The sequence below is a fragment of the Caretta caretta genome, chromosome 6 (assembly GCF_965140235.1).
Source record: "Caretta caretta isolate rCarCar2 chromosome 6, rCarCar1.hap1, whole genome shotgun sequence".
NCBI lineage: Eukaryota > Metazoa > Chordata > Testudines > Cheloniidae > Caretta > Caretta caretta.
In genome coordinates, this window is record NC_134211.1 from 74,197,527 (window position 1) to 74,218,659 (window position 21,133).

Sequence of the window (21,133 nt, forward strand, 5' to 3'; positions counted from 1 at the left end):
TGTTTTCTGCCATGGGGATTTAACAGCAACCCACATGAGCAGTGACTTTCACAGGACCAGAAAATACCCCCAAACACACACGCGTTTGTTGGCAAGGGGGTGGGGCAGGGAAGGGAATGGGTGGTGATGGATGGATGGTCCCTGGGGGGCAGAGAGCCACTGCAATCTAGCTGGGGGTCGGGGGGGGGAGGGGAGGTTGCTCCTCTGCTCCCTTGTTTCGGGGATTTTGGCTGCTGCTGTCGCCCAGGCCCCATCCGCTGCTGCGCCGCTTGGCTCCCGCGTCAAGCCAGGAGCTCGAGGCAGCTGCCCTGGCACCGGCACCGGCCCTGCCCCTCTCTGTGGAGCTGCCCCGCGCGGGCTCCTTTGCTGCGAATGAGCCCGGCAGGCGAGACGGGGGCAGGCTGTAAGTGCCAGGCGGCGGCAGTGGTCACCCTGAGGAGGAGGAGGAGAGGAGCGGGATTAGCGCGCGGGCAGCCGCCGCCGCAGCAACCGGACTGGGCAGCGCCTCTCTGCACCTGCAGGAGCAGCAGCAGCCGAGCCGAGGACTGCGCGTCTTCCAAGGTAACAACCCTTCGTCCGTCCGTCTGTCTGCCTGCTCCGCTCTGTCCCTCCGCTTCCCGGCAGTGTCTCCTCCCGCCACAGCGCAGGGCTGCCCGCTCGCCGGAAAGAAACTTCGGATTTATTCGCAGTCACCGCGCGAGTGCAGAACACAAGGGGGAGAGAAAATCTTTATTGCCAGCTCTCTCCTCCTGCTGCTGCTGCGGCTGCTTTATAAATAGCTCCTGGGCAGAGGCAGAAGCGGGGATCTCTCTCTTGCCTTTATTAGTTTCCCTTGCAGCCCTGTTAGTTCTCCCCACCTCCTACCAGCTGTATTAAGGCAAGATGTCGCTGGGTTATTTTTGTTTGTTTCTGAAAACTGTCAGAATTGTGTGCGGTCCCTTCCCTCTTCTCCTGCTGCAAGACGGATGCAGCAAGGCTTGGACTGGGGGGTGGTTACAAGTTCCCCCTATAGCGGGCTTTGATGGATGCAAATCCCTTCCTGCACTGGGGAGGGTGGGTGACTAGAAGACACATGATTAATGTTTACAGCATTCAAACAATCTGTCTTTCTCAATGTGTAGAGTTTGGGAGGAACCACCGTGGAAAATAGGAGACTGCTCAACTCTATCCTGTGTAAGGTTATATACAAAGTCCTGGTGTACTGTATATACTTTCCCATAACTTTGTTTTCTCTGATTTTTTTTAATTAAGAGGCCACCCCCCCCCCCCGAAGAAACTGTGTGTATCAACAATATATTGGCAAAACATTATCATTGCTCTACTCTGGGGTCTTCCTAACACACACATGTCAAAGGCTATGTGTATGTAGGTAATTAAAATAGATTCTCCTTTCTGAAGCACGCTATTATATCAGTTGAGACATTGTTCCAGTGGCCAGATCATTGGTCTGGGGACCAGAAATACCCAAGTTCTGAATCCTAGTTCTGCTGCTGTGTCATTATATGGCTTTGTGCAATTGATTTAGGCTGGCTCTTCATCTGTGAAGCCTGTATGTGTGTTGGGGAGTAACAATATTTCCTTGCTTTCTAGGACCTCTTTAAAGATGAACTAATGAAAAACAATAATTTAGTCAACAAAAAGTGGGGAAAAAATGATCCAAATCCTATCTAATATTACTGAGCATCATAAAGCGTCCATTATCTGATTGTGCATAGAACACTTTGAGAAGTGCTATGCATGTGCTAAGTATTAATTGTAATTGTATAATAATACATGAACAAGTCTTATTTGTAGAACTATATCAATAACACAAGCAAGTATAAAAATTAAGTTAAACAGATGTAACTTTCTGAAATTTTTTATCTTTCAGGCAGAAATAATCCTAATTTGGCCTCTGCTTAGAGATGAATTTATTTGTTTTGGCAAGTTTCAGCAGAAACTGTTCAGCCTTTTTTGATTAGAGGGAAAATGGGAGGGAGGCAGAAGTGTCAGTGTTTCATTATTAGAAAATAAAAAACTACTACTTTCTTTCTTTCTTTTGTAACAGTTTTCCAACCAAAATGTCTGGGGCTAGGAAGTCAATATTTGATATGAAATTGGCCCTTTTTGAGAAGTACCTTCTAAGGTTCCAGTGAAAATTCCTTTTGACTTGACTGAGATATGCCCCCTTGAAAATCAGGTTCTCTGCACCTGGAATACATTTTTTCACAAAGCTTGTAAAGTGCACAGCTATGTGTGCATATCTACGTTAACTGCATAGTGAGAAGTTAGCAGTTGGCATAGGGTTTCTTAACACTTTTGGAAAGTATGTTGGGATGGAGGCATACATACCTATAGAAGCATGGATAAAAGTTAAATATTTCTGTGAACATTATGCCCCCACATTTAGTCAAACATTTGAAAGAAAAATGAGAATATCCTAGAAACACTTCTCAGCTGAACAATTCAAAAAGAAACACAGCATATAAATGACTTATTGTCCTAATACAGAGCTTTATCTCAGGCCCTTCCCTTCCCTTTTACAAGGTGTGCAGGAGCCCTGGCAGTCCCTGTGCACTCAGGGTATGTCTACACTACGAAATTAGGTCGAATTTGTAGAAGTCGTTTTTTTAGAAATCGTTTTTATATATTCGAGTGTGTGTGTCCCCACAGAAAATGCTCTAAGTGCATTAAGTACATTAACTCGGCAGAGTGCTTCCACAGTACTGAGGCAAGCGTCGACTTCTGGAGTGTTGCACTGTGGGTAGCTATCCCACAGTTCCCGCAGTCTCCGGAAATGAGATTGAAAAGTTCGCAGTTCTTTTCCTGTCTACCTGGCCAGTGCATCTGAGTTGAGAGCGCTGTCCAGAGCGGTCACAATGGAGCACTCTGGGATAGCTCCCGGAGGCCAATACCGTCGAATTGTGTCCACAGTACCCCAAATTCAACCCGGCAAGGCTGATTTAAGCGCTAATCCACTTGTCAGGGGTTGAGTAAGGAAATCGATTTTAAGAGCCCTTTAAGTCGAAAAAAAGGGCTTCATCGTGTGGACGGGTGCAGGTTTACATCGATTTAACACTGCTAAATTCAACCTAAAGTCCTAGTGTAGACCAGGGCTAAGACGAGTAGGGTTCACAGAAAGGAACCCAACTCTTTAGAAGTTTCACAACGAGATGAGGCCACAAGGGAGAGTGGATAAATGTCAAAGATAATGACTTGCTCAGATATATTAGCTTTACTGAAATAAATTAATAACAATGTCAACTCTTACTAAACTAAACAACAAGTGTAAACTCTTACTAAAAAATTACTGAACCATTTAATATTACAAAGATACGGGAAAGCTGATGCTTTGTTTTGTGTCATCAACCAGGCAAAGAATGACAGTTCCTGCAGCCCCAATGGCAAAGAACACTTCAACCTTTCCAATATTGTTACTGAATACATGTAAATGTAAAGGGTTAATATAATCTCAGGTCTTTAATGAGGAAATCTTTTCTAAATTCTGAAGTTACTTATGTACATAAGTGTTTATAGGATCAGAACCCCAGACTGTGAAGTAACATTGTAATAAACCCCAATCCTTTTTTTAATTTAAGGTTCTAAGATGAGCCATCTTTCTGACTTAAAGAAAATGTATTTAGTATGCAGTATTTATGTAAGGGGTGAGTAGAAAAACATTCCTATTGTTATATGTACTTCTAGTACTACCTCTTCCAAGAATTACTTTCTCACCCCCCTCCCCCAGCACTTTCACAAATGTGTTTGTTAGCTTTAATCCTGCTTCATCCATTTTGGCAGGAACTGGTATACATGGAAGAGCATTCTTCTGTTGAATGAACTAAGCTCTGATCTTATGACTTGTATGTATATGACCATACTTAATTACATAACTTGTGTTTGTAGACTATATTCTATTGACTTTTTTTGTTACTTTGATAAGCAGTGAAATAAAAGGGTCAAAGATCTTTTTAATAGGAAATAGGGAATCCTTTTGCCTGTGTCATGCAGCTATCAGAGGGCTATAATGTGCTTATGTTTTGTGGACTTGGTAACTGGAGTATGAGCGCTAAGTGTGTGTACAATTATATTAGGATTGCATCAATGTACTTATTCCTTTATTCCCACTTCACTTGCTGTTTTCCGCTACTCATCATTGCTTTTTATAGCTGGCATTTGCTGGTGATGGCTGACAGGCTTACTGTACTTTCATGTTTCTTCACTGAGTCGTTTAGGGATAAGCATAATCTAGGGGCTGGTATGTCATTTTAATGACACACTTTGGAATGCTATTGTCCCTCCATACCAAGCAAACATAACCAGGAAACTCTATACTTACCATTACTATTATTCCTGATCAGGTGAACAACTTAGGGCCCTACCCTGCCCAGCTTTCTTCTACAGCAGCAGATCTTACAGCTCTCTGTAGCCGGAGATGGTAGCTAGATCCCCTCAGAGTAACATTCCCTCAGAGTAGATCCCCTCAGAGTAACATTTTTCCCTCGCTTTGAGAGGTGGTCAGAAAATTCTGGAAGTGAACCACTGGCTAGGTAAGTGGTATAAAGTAGAGGGGTTTGATTTTGTCGAACACTGGTCCACCTTCCATAGGGAGAGGGGGCTGAACAGTTTGGATGGCCTCCATCTCAATAAAAGGGAAACCAATCTTCCTGGGCACAGGTTGACAAGTCACGATGGCATTGAATTAATAACAAAAGGGGAGGGCAAAAAGAAGGAACAAATGAAGGAACAAATTGCTGATGCTCTCATACTAGAAGTTTGAGAAACAAACAAGAGAAATTGCTCATTTATGAGCATAAATTCGACTTAGTTGGCTTTACTGAAACCTGAATTTCCACTATATGCATCCGACGAAGTGGGTATTCACCCATGAAAGCTTATGCTCCAATACGTCTGATAGTCTATAAGGTGCCACAGGACTCTTTGCTGCTTTTACAGATCCAGACTAACACGGCTATCCTTCTGATACTTCAAAATAGTTATAACCTATTTAGGAATGATCAAGTGAACAAACAGGGAGAGGGAGTGGCACTCTGTCAGAAATAACATTACCTGTTTCTGAGTCACTGATACCTTGTAAGAAAATGATCTTGAATGCTTATGGATCAATAACTGGATGGGGTGTTAGTTGATGTCTGCTGCTGACTGCCAAATCATACTAGGAGACAGGATGGCCAGCTCCTTAAGCACCTTATCTATGTTGTGTAGGAAAAAAGCTGTTTGATTGTAGGAGACTTCAATCTGAGTGACATATGCTGGAGGTTTTATACTGCCAGTACTAAAACATCTTTGGAATTTCTAAATATTATAGATGACCATTTCCTAACTTAAGAAGCATTGCATCCAACATGAGGGAATTCTATATATTAGACCTCATCTTGACAGATAAAGAGGAATTGATCATAGAACTAAAAATTAGTGGTAACTTATGTACAAGTGATCATGAGTTAACCATGTTTATTATGTACAAATAGAATAAAGCCCAACACAGTAATATATATAGTTGGTGCTTTAAAGGCTAGTTTTCAAAGCCAAAAACACTTATGAGCCATATCAGTTGGGAGAAAGAATTTAAACAGAAAAATTGTGAATGATTGGGAATTGTTAAAGCATTTTACTCAATGCTACAATCAAGAAAGAAGGCCACACTACTTTAAAAAACAACCTGCCTTAGAGGCGAAGTAGTCATCTTAAAAAAAAAATGAAGGGGGATGGGAAGTTGGTAGTAATTAATATAAATTAGAAGCTAGAAATTGTAGAAAATTAATAAGGGATGCAAAAGGACACAAAGAGTATGGCCGTTCTTATGTTCTAACAATAGTATTGGTCAATTACTAGAGGGAATAATAATAATAACATCAATAAGAATGCAGAAAAGGCTGCCATGTTCGATAAATATTCTTGTTCTGTGGTTACGAAAAAAACCCAGATGTGGTCAAATCATATAATGAAATAGTTTACATTACAATAGTAACTCAAAGGGATGTCAGACAACAGCTCCTAAAGTTAGACATTTAAGAATCAGTACGTCTGGATAATTTACATTCAAGAATTTTTAAAAGAGCTGGCCAAGGAGCTTGCTGGGGTTGCTGTTCAATAACTCTAGGAACACATGGGAAGTTTCAGAAGATTAGAAGAAAACTAATATTGTGGTAATATATTAAAAGGGTAAACAGGATGACCTAGCTAATTATAGACCTGCCAGCATGACATTGATTTCGGGCAAAATAATAGAATGGCTGATATGGTGCTCAATTAATAAAGAATTGAAGGAAGGTAATATAATATCAATCAGCATGGGTTTATGGAAAATGGATCCTGCCAAATGAACTGGATATCTTTTTGATGAGATTAAAAGTTTGGTTAAGGTAATAGTGTTGGTAAAATATACGTATAGATTTCTGTAAGTTGACCAGAAATGACAAATAAAATAACCAGTCAGAAGTACACAGTTCTCTACAAAAGGACTAAAAAAACCTCCCAGATGGGATACTACAGTTTTACACTGTTTTCTCTGCTAGAAGTGTCAGATTTTTATTCACTTTTTTTTGTTTTGTTTTGTTTTACTTTTGTTGATAACACAGTCATTCTGTCAGGAGACAAAGGATTATATTTGAGACATGGATAGAGGCCCGTACAAGCTGTTGCAGTAGGGCTAATTCAACTTTTATCTTGTTTGTGTTACTTGCAATATCAGCTGAATAGTAACTAGTATATCTTTTCTAAATAAGACCTCCATACCCAGAGGCAAAAATGTTTCTTCTTGCCTATAATTAATTTTTGCCTCAATTTGTAAGGTCAGCTGAATATTGTCCACATGCTCCTCTTGTGCATGTACCCAGCGATGACTATACATTTTGCATTTCAAAGCCTCTTACAATTGTGAGCATTTGGCTTATGTATTGAAGGGGAATTTATACTTCATAGTTGTTTTCAAACTCCCTTTGATTAGAGCATATTTATTGCCCTAGATCATAAACAGCAAAGCACAGAATATCCATTTAATACTGTTGTTGAGAAACAAATCCCACATTCATTTTAAAATGGATTAAATAATCATAACATCAGTTTCATTTACAGATTTTTGAAAAATACTCCCTTCTAGCCTAGAGGCATTTCAAACATTTTGAAACTTTTAACAGTTTCAGCATATGGTCAGCACATGGACTGGTTTCCAGGAACTCCCAAGTTCTAATATTGTCTTTGACACTAAATCCCTTGTGATCTTGGGCATGTTCCTCAATCTTCGTTCCTTAGTTATCCCACAAGCAAAACAGGGATAAATGCAGCTAGGGATGGCATGAGGATGAATTTAACGTTTGTCAAGGATTTTAAATCAGTCAAAGCAAGGTGGAAAGCACCCTGCCCCTTGCAGCCAGAATGCAATTGTATAGTAGGGCTACAAGGGCAGCCTCACTCCAGGAGGTGCTGCAGTACCAATTAGCTGGGGACATGGCATCTTTAAAGAGAGAGGGTCTTACTGGTCAGTACGTGGACTTGCAACAAGGCCTTAGATTAGTTAGCTGGGGTTTTCAGCAGCCGCCAGAAGTGGGCCTCTCATTGCTTCATCTGCAGTCCTGCAAAAGAAACTTTATAATGAAATTTTTCCAGATACTCAGTCTAAATATTATAGGCAGAGCTGGTACTTTCCATTATAACTATGTTTTCAATTGCACAGAACTTGACATTTTCCATGCCTGGTGTGTCGCAAGCTGAATTTTTTTGGGAAAAAATGTTTAGACTGTGTTAGAAAATTCTTAAAACCATTTCGTTGACCCCTTGATGGTATCAGGAATGTGCCTTTTGCTATCCCTGAGAAAATCCACCCACATTTGGCCAAGTTATGAGCGTGTGAAAATTAGCAGCTACGTTCTCTGATCATATTGCCTATATTGGGTATATTGCAGCCCATGGTACAGGAGTGAAGCAGAACTTTAGCTGCAGTTGCTCCTCTTGGCAGCCAAGGGTTGTTATGGTGCTGGGAACAGAAACTGAGAGCAGAGAGACTGCCTCACCTGAACTCTCAATGCTGCTCCTCCTAGTGCCCGGGCTGGCAGATGGAGAAGGAAAAAACCTGACTGGAATATAGGGTCATGGGGGGGGGGGTATGGTAGCAGCTGGGTTAGGGGTGCCTGAGAGGGAGACTGAGAAGGGACTGGAACAAAGGGGATTGGTGGGATGTGGGCAGGGGAGAGCATGTGATGGGACCCTGAGAAAAGGTTGTGTGGGGAGCGCTGGGATTGGGAGGAGAAGCTGTGGGAACATGAACTGGGATGTGAAGTTGAAGTGGGTGAAGGAGGGAGTGGGATGATGTGGGACTGGGAGGCTAGTGGTGCACCTGGTAAATTAACAAATCTCTTGCAGTGAATTGAGATTAATATGATGGTCTACACATAAACATTTTATGGGCATATCTATGTCAATTAGGGGTGTGAAATTTATTTATTTATTTATTTTGCCAACATAGCTATGCTGGTAAAAGCCCTAGTGTATATGCAGTTACAGTGGTCTAAAAGTGCTTATGTCAGTGTGTCATTGAATCAGAATAAACTGTGCCAGCATAAGTACTTCTATAACAATATAACTCTGCCTACACTAGCGGTGCTTTGCCAGTTTGCATAACTAAATGTAAACAATGCCTTAAATAACAAAGCCTACTAGTGAAAATCTTGTTGTGTACTTCCAAAATATTTTGTGGGTAAATATGTCCCCAGCAGTCTCCTTCCTAACACTGCATTAAAGACCCAGCTTCCCAGAAAAAGAAACTCCCCCATGACCAGGAGTGAATTAGGGGCAGAATGGGCCCACCAGAAGTGGTGGAACTGCTCTGAGGCAATAAGCCACAAGTGGTATTCCTGGCAACACCTGGAACTGGAGCCTCACCAAACACCTCTCAGGGGCAACATATAAAGGCTCAAACCAAAGGGAGAAAGGACTTCTCATCCGGAAGCAGCAGCATGCCTTGGCATCCCTCTGACTTCTATGGACCCAGTCCATAGAAAGGGAGTCTGTACAAAGGGAAATCTAAGGATAAAGTGCTGACGAAGGATAAAGGGTCATGTGAGAGAACATGGAAGGAAACATTTGGGGCACTAGGAGAGGGGAAGAATGAAGGCTGAACTGCAAATCTAAACTGGAATTTGAGAGTTACAGTAACGGGGGAAAAGGAAAAACTGGGTATCCTTTCTCAGTTCCTGTGGGTATGTTATCTGTTTAGAGGCTCATCATGCAAACAGGACCCTTGCTCTTGCAGAGAATCTCATGTGAAGTCAACAGAGCTGAATGTGGGAGTAAGTTTCTGCCCCTTGAGATCAGTTTGCAGAATTGAGCCGTTCAGTTCTAAGCATTTTGTGTGTCTGTAAACTGCCTAAAATACTTTTGTAGGGCTGCAGTAAACACAATACTACTGTTAACACAGGCAACGTTGGTGAGCATCCCATCTGACAATGAGGCCAGCAGAATTGAGGAGAACATCATTAGTTACTTCAGATTCTGTATTTGAGAGCCTTGATATCAGCTGGACTGGCTGCTAACAGAAGGGACATGTATGATGAGCCCTCCCAGAGTGACTGTTGGAATCTTTTGCCCTCCTGTACAGGAGCCTCGAGTGCTTGATGTGTTCCCGGCACCAGGCTGAAGTCTGCTTAATGCCCATCTACTCTTGCTTCTGAAATATCCCAGGAGAGGTGAATGTTCCTGCTGCTCTGGGATGTGTCATGGAGGATGGTATACTCCCACCACACATGGATTAACCACTGGTATGGTCACTGAGCCACTGGTATGGTCACTGAGCCATGGTCACTGAGTCACTGACCAGGCAGCTGGTCTCAGAGCAGGATCCACGTTCACTCATATTGATCACAAGAGTGGTGCAAAACTGTACTGATGTAATCAGTGCAGCTTGGTACTACTGGTGAAAACAGGGAGACAGGGACCTTTATTAATTGAATAAGGGTCAGGAAGAAAAGGGTTTAGTGCACTCGAACTGTGGAGGTGGAGGCCTATTGAAACTTGAGACCTGGTACACACCCCTTACTCCCATCCACACCACAAACTGGCACAGGTATAAAGCAGTGCCATAGCCTGAGGCATGTATCGCTGCAGATGAAATTTTTGGATGGCACATTAAGAAACAAAGCAAAATTTGTTTAATTTTGGTTTTCAAAGACTGACATTTTTAAAATCTAGATTTTTTCCATGTTGTTCCCCTTTTTCACCACTGAAAGTAATAGAATGAATGATAGCCAGGATTTTGTTTTCTTTTTTTTTTTCCTTTATCCAATCTAACTTTTCAAAACTTCCAACTTTGAAATAGTTACAGTGTGGCAAAAAGAAAAATGAAATTATATAATGCTGCTATTGCATAACTTTTCCCAAACTTGGAGAAAATTAAAAAAATTACAGTGATGAAAAATTCTGGACATTATTTACTTTATTGCAGCTCATGGCAAAAAGAGAGGTAGTGGAAAAGGGAAAAAGGGGTGGGGAGAGAAAGAGATTAGGGGAGAACTAAAAACTTCAACAATGTGGAAATTTTCAAAAAGTATTTTGACAAAAAATTGTGACTAAGTTCACTTCTTGCAGTTAGTGATGGAGGACTGACTTCCATCCAAATCAACTGAATTAACTAAAAAAAAAGAGATAGAAAGAGAAATATCAAGGATGGCATTTTTACAGCACACCATATTTTACTGTTGGAATCCTTGTCCTCCTTTGTTTATATCATCCCTTGCTGTCGTATGTCTAATTTACACAGGAAGCCCACAAAGCAAGGGTATGTCAGAGTCTTTTTGTCTCTGAAGTGTAATTGAGACCTAAGGTGCTATACAAATGATGTTTATTATGAGATGCATGAAACAGCAATGTTCCACTTTAAGGACACAATCAAACTGAAATATAGTTAAGGTTTTTTAAAATATAGGTTTTTGTAATACTTGAATCTCCCCTATTACTTTTTATGATTTTACCATCAGTTTTATATTTTTCTAAAAGTGTTTTTGTTCCCTGTTCCTTAGTGAAAAACCAACATGAACAAAATGGGAAACTTATAAGGGAAATAGTAAAACTGACTATATGTAAAGTGCTGGTAAAGACACAAAGTAAAAACTGAATAATACATTATGGCAACAAACAAAGGATTGAATCTCTCTGCAGGAAAGCAAAACTAACTATTCAGCTTACAACAAAATATATTTGTTTTAGGATAGCACTGGAAGAAAGCTCAAATATCACTGACTAACTACTGAGAATGATGTGAGGTGTTGATAATGGATATCAGATAACTGTCTGAGGAACTTGCAAGCTTACAAAGCCAACCTGGCACAACAAAGGGTGTAGGTATCTTCAGATATCTTGCCAGAACATTTGAGGAGCTGGTCTTGAAATGAGATAAACTGGTGGGCATCCTGATTGATCACATTTTTTGATATGGTGGGGAAAAATGGAGTGTATTGCACTGAAGACAAGGTTGAAGTATCTGTTAAAAATGTTCCCTTTTTTCATTACGTTTATCACTGAAAAGCACTGTGCAGAGAAGTATGTTCTGTACTCAGGATGAGAAATATACTGTATGTTAACTACAGGTACACTTGTGCTTGTGTACTAAACCAATAATTCTAACCACTTCTCTATGAAATGGTTGTACAATATGTAGACTTTGTATTCGACACTAGAGTTTTATGAGTAAGTGTTGACAACATGCATACAATACCTCCATAGTTTAGGGTGAACATCAAGCAATGTATGGTGATTGCTTTGAGTCAGCATTTTCCAAGAGTTGCCATATAGTTGTATCTGGAAAATGGCATCATTATCCTACAGTTGAAATAGGAAATAACTGCAGTGTTTTAGACAGTGAGCTGTGGTAATTGTTCGCAAATATTGACCTTTTAATAGCAACCACAGAATGGAAGGAAAAAATTTTACCTGTTAAAGACAAGTATGATCCTGTGTATTTCTGACCTTGCATTGTTTGACAGATATTACTGCCCATTTCAGCACCAAATTACATGACTCACTAAGTCATGCCTTTTTGATGTAGTGAAAATGCTTGAGAATAGATTTCTTTGTGACACAAGTGCATTTTGGATAATCATTATGTCCGGCTCCTATGACTTAAAAAATACCTGAGATTTCCTCTTCTAGCCAACACAGTGAATCTGGTGCTATGAAACTTCAAATGGCTTTTCAGCGGAGACTTCATTAGTTCGGAATAAAGGACAAGTAGAAGACTCTCTTTTTCTTATTCCTTACAAGGCGGTGGCAGAAAAGATAGCTGTTGCATCTCAGATGTAATTTTCTCAGCTCCATTGCATATTGGCCCCATACAACACACTGTGATAACTTCCTATTATTGAATGCTTGATTGTTAGGCGTAATAATCTGAATACGATGAGTTTTCTTTGTAAAGAATGTACCAGAAATTATTTTACAGGCATTTTTGATGCAGTCTTATAATGATACATTCCAAAGTTTAAACCAAACATTTCACTGACTTTAAAGATTCAGCTTCATTCACACACAAATCAGCCATCGTTGAACCTGAAAAGTTTTTCCTGTTTATCACTTCAAACATATCGTAAACTATTAATGAAACAAAAAATGTATGTACAATTCTAATTACGTAGCATTGTCTGAGAAAATAATACTGAAACAGTACACGTCTCTTACGGTTTGCCTGTGAAGCTTCCCTGTCCCCATATGCTGTGGCTGTCAAGGATCGGTGATGAGAGCTACATTCTAAATATTGAAATTGTTCTTCATTGATATCTATAGGATGATACACAGTCATTATTCTTGTTTTTAGCTGAGTATCAGCTGGCTCAAATCAGACAAGGAGAGGCAGAAAAAAACACTATGACCCAGCATGGTATTGCTTCTATTGATATCCAAGTTTTTCATGATCATATCTTCCCTGCCTATGTTGTTAGTAACGGTGGCTTTACATTTCATCAGGAAATTTTAGTGGATGAACATATAACATGTAGATGTGCCTGTCAAGTAATGGTTATAAATTTTAACACTTATTATCTTAATCTGATCATAAAGTAGTGATTCAAATATTTGAATACTGTAACATCTTGTTTAATGGACCTCTCCCCCACCCCCCGACAGCTCTGTGTGGATTAGCTTGAGCAGAATGATATGGTGAGGTTTTAACGAAATCCTAGCTGCATTTTTAACATGCTTTCCTGGCCAACTCAGTCTACACCTTATCCCTTGATTTGCATTTATATATAAAAATCACCCTTTTTGGTAAACAAAACACTACACACATTCATTGTGGCTTATCTTGGTGACTTCAACCTTATGTTCTGAGTTATCTCTTTATGGGTCCAATGAATTTGTTGGCAAGGTTCATAAATCCGTTTGACTGATTTCCTCTCTTTAGGAGTGTTTAACGTTTTGTTGGTGTGATGGCGTGTTCACCCCCACACTGGCAGGGAAGGGATTAATCATAGAATCATAGAAGATTGGAGTTGGAAGAGACCTCAGGAGGTCATCTAGTCCAACCCCCTGCCCAAAGCAGGACCAGCCCCAACTAAATCATCCCAGCCAGGGCTTTGTCAAGCCAGGCCTTAAAAATCTCTAAGTATGGAGATTCCACCACTTCCCTAGGTAACCCATTCCAGTGCTTCACCACCCTCCTAGTGAAATAGTTTTTCCTAATATCCAACCTAGACCTCCTCCACTGCAACTTGAGACCATTGCTCCTTGTTCTGTCATCTGCCACCACTGAGAACATCCTAGCTCCATCCTCTTGGGATCCCCCCTTCAAGTAGTTGAAGGCTGCTATCAAATCCCTCTCACTCTTCTCTTCTGAAGACTAAAGAAGCCCAGTTCCCTCAGCCTCTCCTCATAAGTCATGTGCCTCAGCCCCCTAATCATTTTCGTTACCCTCCATTGGACTCTCTCCTATTTGTCCACATCCTTCCTGTAGTGGGGGGCCCAAAACTGGACACACTACTCCAGATGTGGTCTCATCAGTGCCAAATAGAGGGGAATAATCACTTCCCTCAATTTGCTGGCAACACTCCTACTAATGCAGCCCAATATGCCGTTAGTGTTCTTGGCAACAAGGGCACACTGCTGACTCATATCCAGCTTCTCATCCACTGTAACCCCTACATCCTTTTCTGCAGAACTGCCACTTAGCCAGTCAGTCCCCAGCCTGTAGCCATGCATGGGATTCTTCTGTCCTATGTGCAGGACTCTTCACTTGTCCTTGTTGAACCTTGTCAGATTTCTTTTAGCCGAATCCTCCATTTTGTGTAGGTCACTCTGGACCCTATCCCTACCCTCCAGAGTAGTGCAGACAGGGACCCGGGAAGTAGAGAAGGAGCTCTGGACAGGCTGTTGAGACTGAGTAGGGTTCTGTGGTCACAGGGCAGTGGACCAGGGAAATGCAGCAATAGTCGAGGCAAAGGAATGCATTAGGTGACTTTGGTTCAAAGGGTCCCTGGGCAGGGACAGGGAGTAGTGGGTGAGCCCGGGTCCTCCACTTGCCATTGGGGAAGTGGCTGGGCAATTGGACTGCAGTACTATCCCCAAATGGCAGGGCAGAGCACAAATGGTGACACGGCAGGAGGACTGTGTCATGAAGAGGACTCCGCAGTCCTTGGAGTTACGTAGGTTTGACAGCAGATATGATGGTTGGAGAGGCACCACTGGGAGCTCCAACTTATGAAGCCAATCCCCAAGATGGCCAGCATGAGGTACCAGCATGGTGAGTGAGCCCCATCACAAGTTGGTGGAGAATGCAGGCACACAGTTGCCCCTGAAGTAAGGGGAGGTGGAGAGACCACTGGTGCACAGTGAAAGATGGTACCAGACGCATATCCTGATATAATCGGAGTGAGAAGGACTAAGAGAGGCTATGGTGCACTGCAGAGAAACAGTACAAGAGAAGAAAAGAGACAATGGAGCCACAGTATGCAGAGGCCTTCTTTGCTGAGGGCTCTTGTGCCCTCCTATGCTGGACTCCAGGTTCAGTCTCTCTGCAGAAAGGGACTGACAGATAGTGGGGATGGCTCGAGACCTTGCTGCGGGAAGTTCTGGAGAACGAGCAGAGGCAATGGAAGGCACAGAGGTATCTCCAGAATTATTTGGTGCAGATCTGCCAGCTATACCAAATAATTCTGGAGATACCACCATGCAGAGCAACAGGTGGCCATAGTAAAGCTCCTGCGGGGAGAAATCAGTAGAGGCGACAGGGGGCAGGATGGGTAGAGAGGTACCAGAGCTAGGAAGCCAGAGACTGGTCTGAGGGAATGTTATGCCGGTGGGTGACAAGGACACTGGAAGGGAGAGTGGCCCTACTGGGATGGGGGCCAGAACTCTCACCCAGAGAACAGAAAGAAGAGACAGCCCAAGAGAGTCCAACTTGTGAAGAGAACAGGGATACGCGGAAGTGTTGGGCCTGTGGACAACAGGGGCATCTGCAGTGCGAATGCCCATACATGAGTTGTGGGGTAAAGGCTAGCCCAGGGGAAGGAGCTGAGCAATGGAAGAACAATGGGAGGCCCATGGCCAAGGGGAGGCAAAGAGTTTGCTTTTGGTGCCATGAAGAGGGCCATATAAAAAGATATTGCAGCCTTACAAGAAGGTGGAATAGTGAAGGGGTGTCTGGGGACCAGGCTAGGTCATAGACGATCAGGACAGACGTGGCAGTGATGACCATAGACTTGTCAGGGAGTCATCTCCCACACCCAGCAGGGGATGGCAAAGAACTGATAGGTAAGATGAACTCAGATGAAGAGGGCCCAGGCAGATAAGGGAATCAATGCAGGGGCAGAGCAGGCTACTGTGGGGATCCAGACCCTGAATGAAAGGATGCCGGGCACTCAGCTGGAACTGCAAGAGAAACTAGCAGTGGTGGAGCAGGCCCGACTAAGGGCAGAAAGAGACCAGGCACACCTAAGGGAATAGTTTAGGCATACTATGAAGGATCAGGAAAATGTATGTTTCCTATTGAGGGAAGCTGAGAAAGAGAGGGATAACCTGCGGGGTCATCTTGGACAGATGCAGGGCAAGAGGCATCCCTACCCTCGAGGTCTGAGGGGGAAGGTGTGTGATTGGGTGTTTGCCCCACACTGGCAGGGAAGGGGTTAATAGAGCCCTAGGGAGGCAGCATGGGAAGCAGCCAATCAGGGCCCAGGGGGATCACATAAAAGGAGCTCTGGGAGCTTGAGGAGAGACAGAGTGGGCTGCAACCCACAGCACCTTGGACAGAGCAGTGCAGGCAGGGACCCAGGGAGTAGAGAAGGAGCTCCAAACAGGCTGCTGAGACTGAGTAGGGTTCTGTAGCCACAGGGAAGTGGCCCAGAGAAATGCAGTGGTAGTTGAGGCAAAGAAATGCAGTAGGTAACTTCAGTTCAGGCAGTCCCTGGGCCGGGATCCAGAGTCGTGGGTAGGCCCGGGTTCCCCCCCTCCACTCGCCACTGGGGAAGTGGCTGGACAGTTGGACTTCCGTACTAAGCCCCAGAAGGGGAGATCACAGATGGTGACACAGCCTCATGACTGTATCATGAAGAGGATGCTGCGGTCCTTGGAGTGATGTAGGCCTGACAGCAGATGTGATGGCGGGCAAGCCACCATTGGGAGAGGGTACCAACCTGCGCAGCTAATTCCCAAGATGGCCAGTAGGAGATGCCACCATGGTGAGTCATGCGCTGTCACAGTTGAATAAAGCATTATTTTGATCTTTGATACAGGTTGCATGTGTTTATTCCTCAACAAATCCTTGCTAAAGTAAGACACTGCTATTTGCCAGAATGATACAATATATTTAAAACTATTACACAGGTAATTGTAAAGCACCATGGTTTAAATCTTCTTCTCTTTGTTTTCCAATAAATAGGAAATAGGTTTATGGAATTGTGATTTCTATAACTGTGTCTGAACTGATTCATAGAAGCCTGTACCTCTTTGTCTCCAGAAGACGATAAGTATCTTTTACCTTTATAACGATAGCAGTTATAGAATCATAGAATATTAAGGTTGGAAGAGACCTCAGGAGGTCATCTAGTCTAACCCCCTGCTCAAAGCAGGACCACCAACTAAATCATCCTAGAGGTTTTTAAGGCCCGGCTTGACAAAGCCCTGGCTGGGATGGAGATTCCACCATCTCCCTACGTAACCCATTCCAGTGCTTTACCACCCTCCTAGTGAAATAGTGTTTCCTAATATCCAACCTAGACTTCCCCCACTGAAACTTGAGACCATTGCTCCTTGTTCTGTCACCTGCCACCACTGGGAACATCCTAGCTCCATCCTCTTTGGAACCCCACTTCAGGTAGTTGAAGGCTGCTATCAAATCCCTCTCACTCTTCTCTTCTGCGGACTAAATAAGCCCAGTTCCCTCAGCCTCTGCTCATAAGTCGTGCCCCAGCCCCCTAATCATTTTGGTTGCCCTCTGATGGACTCTTTCCAATTTGTCCACATCCTTTCTGCAGTGGGGGGCCCCAAACTGGACACAATACTCCAGATGGGGCCTCACCAGTGTCGAATAGAGGGGAATGATCACTTCCCTTGATCTGCTGGCAGTGCTTCTACTAATACAGCCCAATATGCTGTTGGCCTTCTTGGCAACACACTGCTGACTCATATCCAGCTTCTCATCCACTGTAATCCCCAGGTCCTTTTCTACAGAACTACTGCTTAGCCAGTCGGTCCCCAGCCTGTAGCGGTGCATGGGATTCTTCTGTCCTAAGTGCAGGACTCTGCACTTGTCCTTGTTGAACCTCATCAGATTTCTTTTGGCCCAATCCTCCAATTTGTCTAGGTCCCTCTGGACCCTATCATTACCCTCCAGCGTATCTACCTCTCCCCCCTGTTTAGTGTCATCTGCGAACTTGCTGAGGGTGCAATTCATCCCATCATCCAGATCATTAATAAAGATGTTGAACAAAACTGGCCCCAGGACTTGATACCGGCTGCCAACTAGACATCGAGCCGTTGATCACTATCCATTGAGCCTGACAATCTAGCCAGCTTTCTATCCACCTTATAGTCCATTCATCCAATCCGTACTTCTTTAACTTGCGGGCAAGAATACTTTGGGAGACTGTATCAAAAGCTTTGCTAAAGTCAAGATATATCAAATCCACCACTTTCCCCATATCCACAGAGCCAGTTATCTCGTCATAGAAGGCAATCAGGTTGGTCAGGCATGACTTGCCCTTGGTCAATCCATGCTGACTGTTCCTGATCACCTTCTTCTCCTCCAAGTGCTTCAAAATGGATTCCTTGAGGTCCTTTTCCATGATTTTTTCAGGGACTGAAGTGAGGCTGACCAGTCTGTAGTTCCCTGAGTTCTCTTTCTTCTCTTTTTAAAATATGGACACTATATTTGTTATGAGTAAGTCAAATGGTAGTTTACAAGAACCTCATGGAGTGTGTATGAATCAAGATCATTTTAGCAATGAGAAGGAATTGACCGTTACACTTCTTTGACATATGTCAAGCAATATGTATGTTTATTAATACAAATAGTTGGATTATGATATCTTCATATATTATTTCACTTTCATTTGACTCATGAATTGGATCTTTGTTCTATTTCATTTCTATCCCACTGGATTAATTTTAGAGTCAGAATTAGCAATGTAGTTTAACAATTGTAGGATGACATACGTTCTTCTTGAAAAGGAATAATCTGTATCCATCATACTGTGGGCTGTGATTTTTTTTTCTGAATTAAGTGTGCTTAGCATATTGAGGCTTGGTAGTATGTGGGTGTGAGATTTCCAGTGAAAACAAAGGTGCTTTAGATAGTGGTGTTGGTCATTCCCTTTTTTTTCTGAGTCTTATTTCTTCAGCATGGTGTGGTAGAGACACTGTGATCCAGGTGAGACAAAAGGCAGAAGTCCTAGCCACCTGAGGTCATAAGAGTCCATAGCACCTTTTGATGTTTGAGTTAGATACACTGTCGCTGTATGCAGTACTGCCACCCCAAATGTTCAAAAATTATTAGTCTGGCCCCCCAAAATCATGAGATTTTAAAAAATAATAAATGTTGTTTGGGTTCTGGCTTTTGAGCCTTTATGGTGCACTAGCTTTATGTTTTTCAAGACTTTTCTTTGCAACCATAAAGGCTACACACCCTTTTTCTTCAATGAAAGCTGAGATTCTCATGCAATTGGATCTTTGATTCTGGGCTTTAGGAATAACACATGATTCTGGGCTTTAGGAATAACACAAATCACAAGAGTTGGTCACACTGTAAAAATAATAACTAATAGCTCATATAATGTTCTAGTGGCCATATTCCACCCTAGATGTTGCTGCATTTCATTGGCGAGTGAAGGTGTGTGTGTGTGTGTGCAGTCTGCAAAGTACTGGGGGATCCCTTGAGCATGAGTGGCATTATATAAATGGCAAATATGATGAAGGTTACTAAGACGATGAAGATCTGTTTATACGTTCCATAGATTCTTTGCTCAGTCATCAATATTTTTCACAAAAAAATGCTATGTGGTGTTAAGGGTACTCCTTCCATTGTGTGGATATCTTGGTAATAGATCTCTCTCTACTTTTCCACCTGATTTGGTTCTCTTGGTGCTATCTACCCCACCCCTCAGTTCCGTCCTGTTGCCTGCTCAGATCCCCCCTCTCTCTGCCTTCCCACCTGATTTGGTTCTCTTGGTGCTATTTACCTCACCCCTCAATTCCCTCCTATAGCCTGCTCAGATCCCCGGGATGGAGGGTTGAGGGGGGAGGAGCGGCAAGTCCTCTTTCCCCAGTTAGTGTTCATCTTTGGGGAGCTTCAACAATGGCTGGTAATCCCACTTCATAATCCTGCTTCCATCATGCCAACAGATTCCCAATATTGGCTGACCCCTGGTCCTTGACTCTTCCCCTCCTGATGCATTTTCAAGAAAAACTTTGGCCTCCTCTAAGATGTTATAATGGAGATGAAGCTTCCTTCTTTTAAGCCGGGGGAGCTATCAAGGGTCTGTAAATTTCCCCTTACCACTTACATAGTTTTAGTCTGTTTCAAACTTTGACCTTCTATTGTTTAAACAGTTTACTCATCCAAACCCTTTACTCACCTTTGTCCTCCCAGGAACAAAGACAAATCTTGATCCTTGTTTTCACAGTTATGCATGGAATTTCAATATCAAGTAAGATAATTTTAGTCACAGTGATGGAGAACAGAAAAAGCATATCCTGTCACTATTGTGACAGTATTTCTACAGATAGAATCTAATAGTTTCATCTGCACTGTTTCTGTGAAAACTTTACTCCACTGGTCTGCGAAAATGACAAGATTAGCAGTTCCAAAGGCACCCAATTCTGTGTGTTCTTTTGTGGTTTTTTTCAGGCTGAAGACTAAGATTGGATGGAGTTCAGTAAACAGTTCTCTCTGGCTCTGGTAAAACCACCACTATGATATTGCATTCAGTTCTGGACATTTTATTATCCAGAAATTTGAATGTGGATTGGAGGGAGTTTCAGAGAAGAGTTATAAATATGATTAGTGGGCTGAAGGGATTTGCTTACAAGGATAGTTTTAAAAGAGCTAAAAATACCTAGCTTGACTGAATAACAGTTTAGAGAAATATAACTGTCTGTAAGTAACATCACCAATACAGAATAATTCTTTAAGATGCCACAAAACAGAATAATTAAAGTTGGAGGATGAAACTCAGAGGACAATTTAGTGTATAGCGGGAGAAATGTCCTGACAGTTTGGTCACAGTCTGCATGTATGCCCAGTAAACAATACGTAGAAAACAATTCTGTACAAAGAGATGATAGGATTAGATTTAAGAGATATTTTCCATCTCTATATTATTTGAAGATGGGAAAGTAAGCGACTGCACTTGAGGAAAGATCTAAGTTTGATATCACAATGATGCATTCAATTTTTATGCGACAGATCACTTGAGTTAAAATCTTCCAGGACACTGGGATCATTTGGTCACCTTGTTTTCTCCTGTGCTGCCAGTTCCCTCTAGCTCCTTGCTGCAATGTTGTTCTTTCTCTGCCAAACATTTCTCACTGCTTCCAGGCCACCTCTTTCAGACTCCATCTAGTTCCAGGTCATTATGCCTGAGTGTGCATTTCACTTTTTTACTTCAACACCCTACTGTAACAGTGGACTGTGCACATACATTCCTAACCACACGAAGCA

The 21,133-nt window shown here is 42.5% G+C and overlaps 1 protein-coding gene across 3 annotated transcripts in view; it reads left to right on the forward strand.

Moving 5' to 3' along the window:
- The first annotated feature begins 225 nt into the window (after positions 1 to 225).
- The window catches only part of FMN1 (formin 1), a 393,819-nt gene continuing 372,911 nt past the window's right edge, over positions 226 to 21,133 (forward strand). For all 3 annotated transcript variants that reach the window (XM_048854639.2, XM_048854640.2, XM_048854641.2), the window contains exon 1: positions 226 to 561. The gene's annotated coding sequence lies outside the window, so the exon portion shown is untranslated. The remainder of the gene's footprint in view (positions 562 to 21,133) is intronic.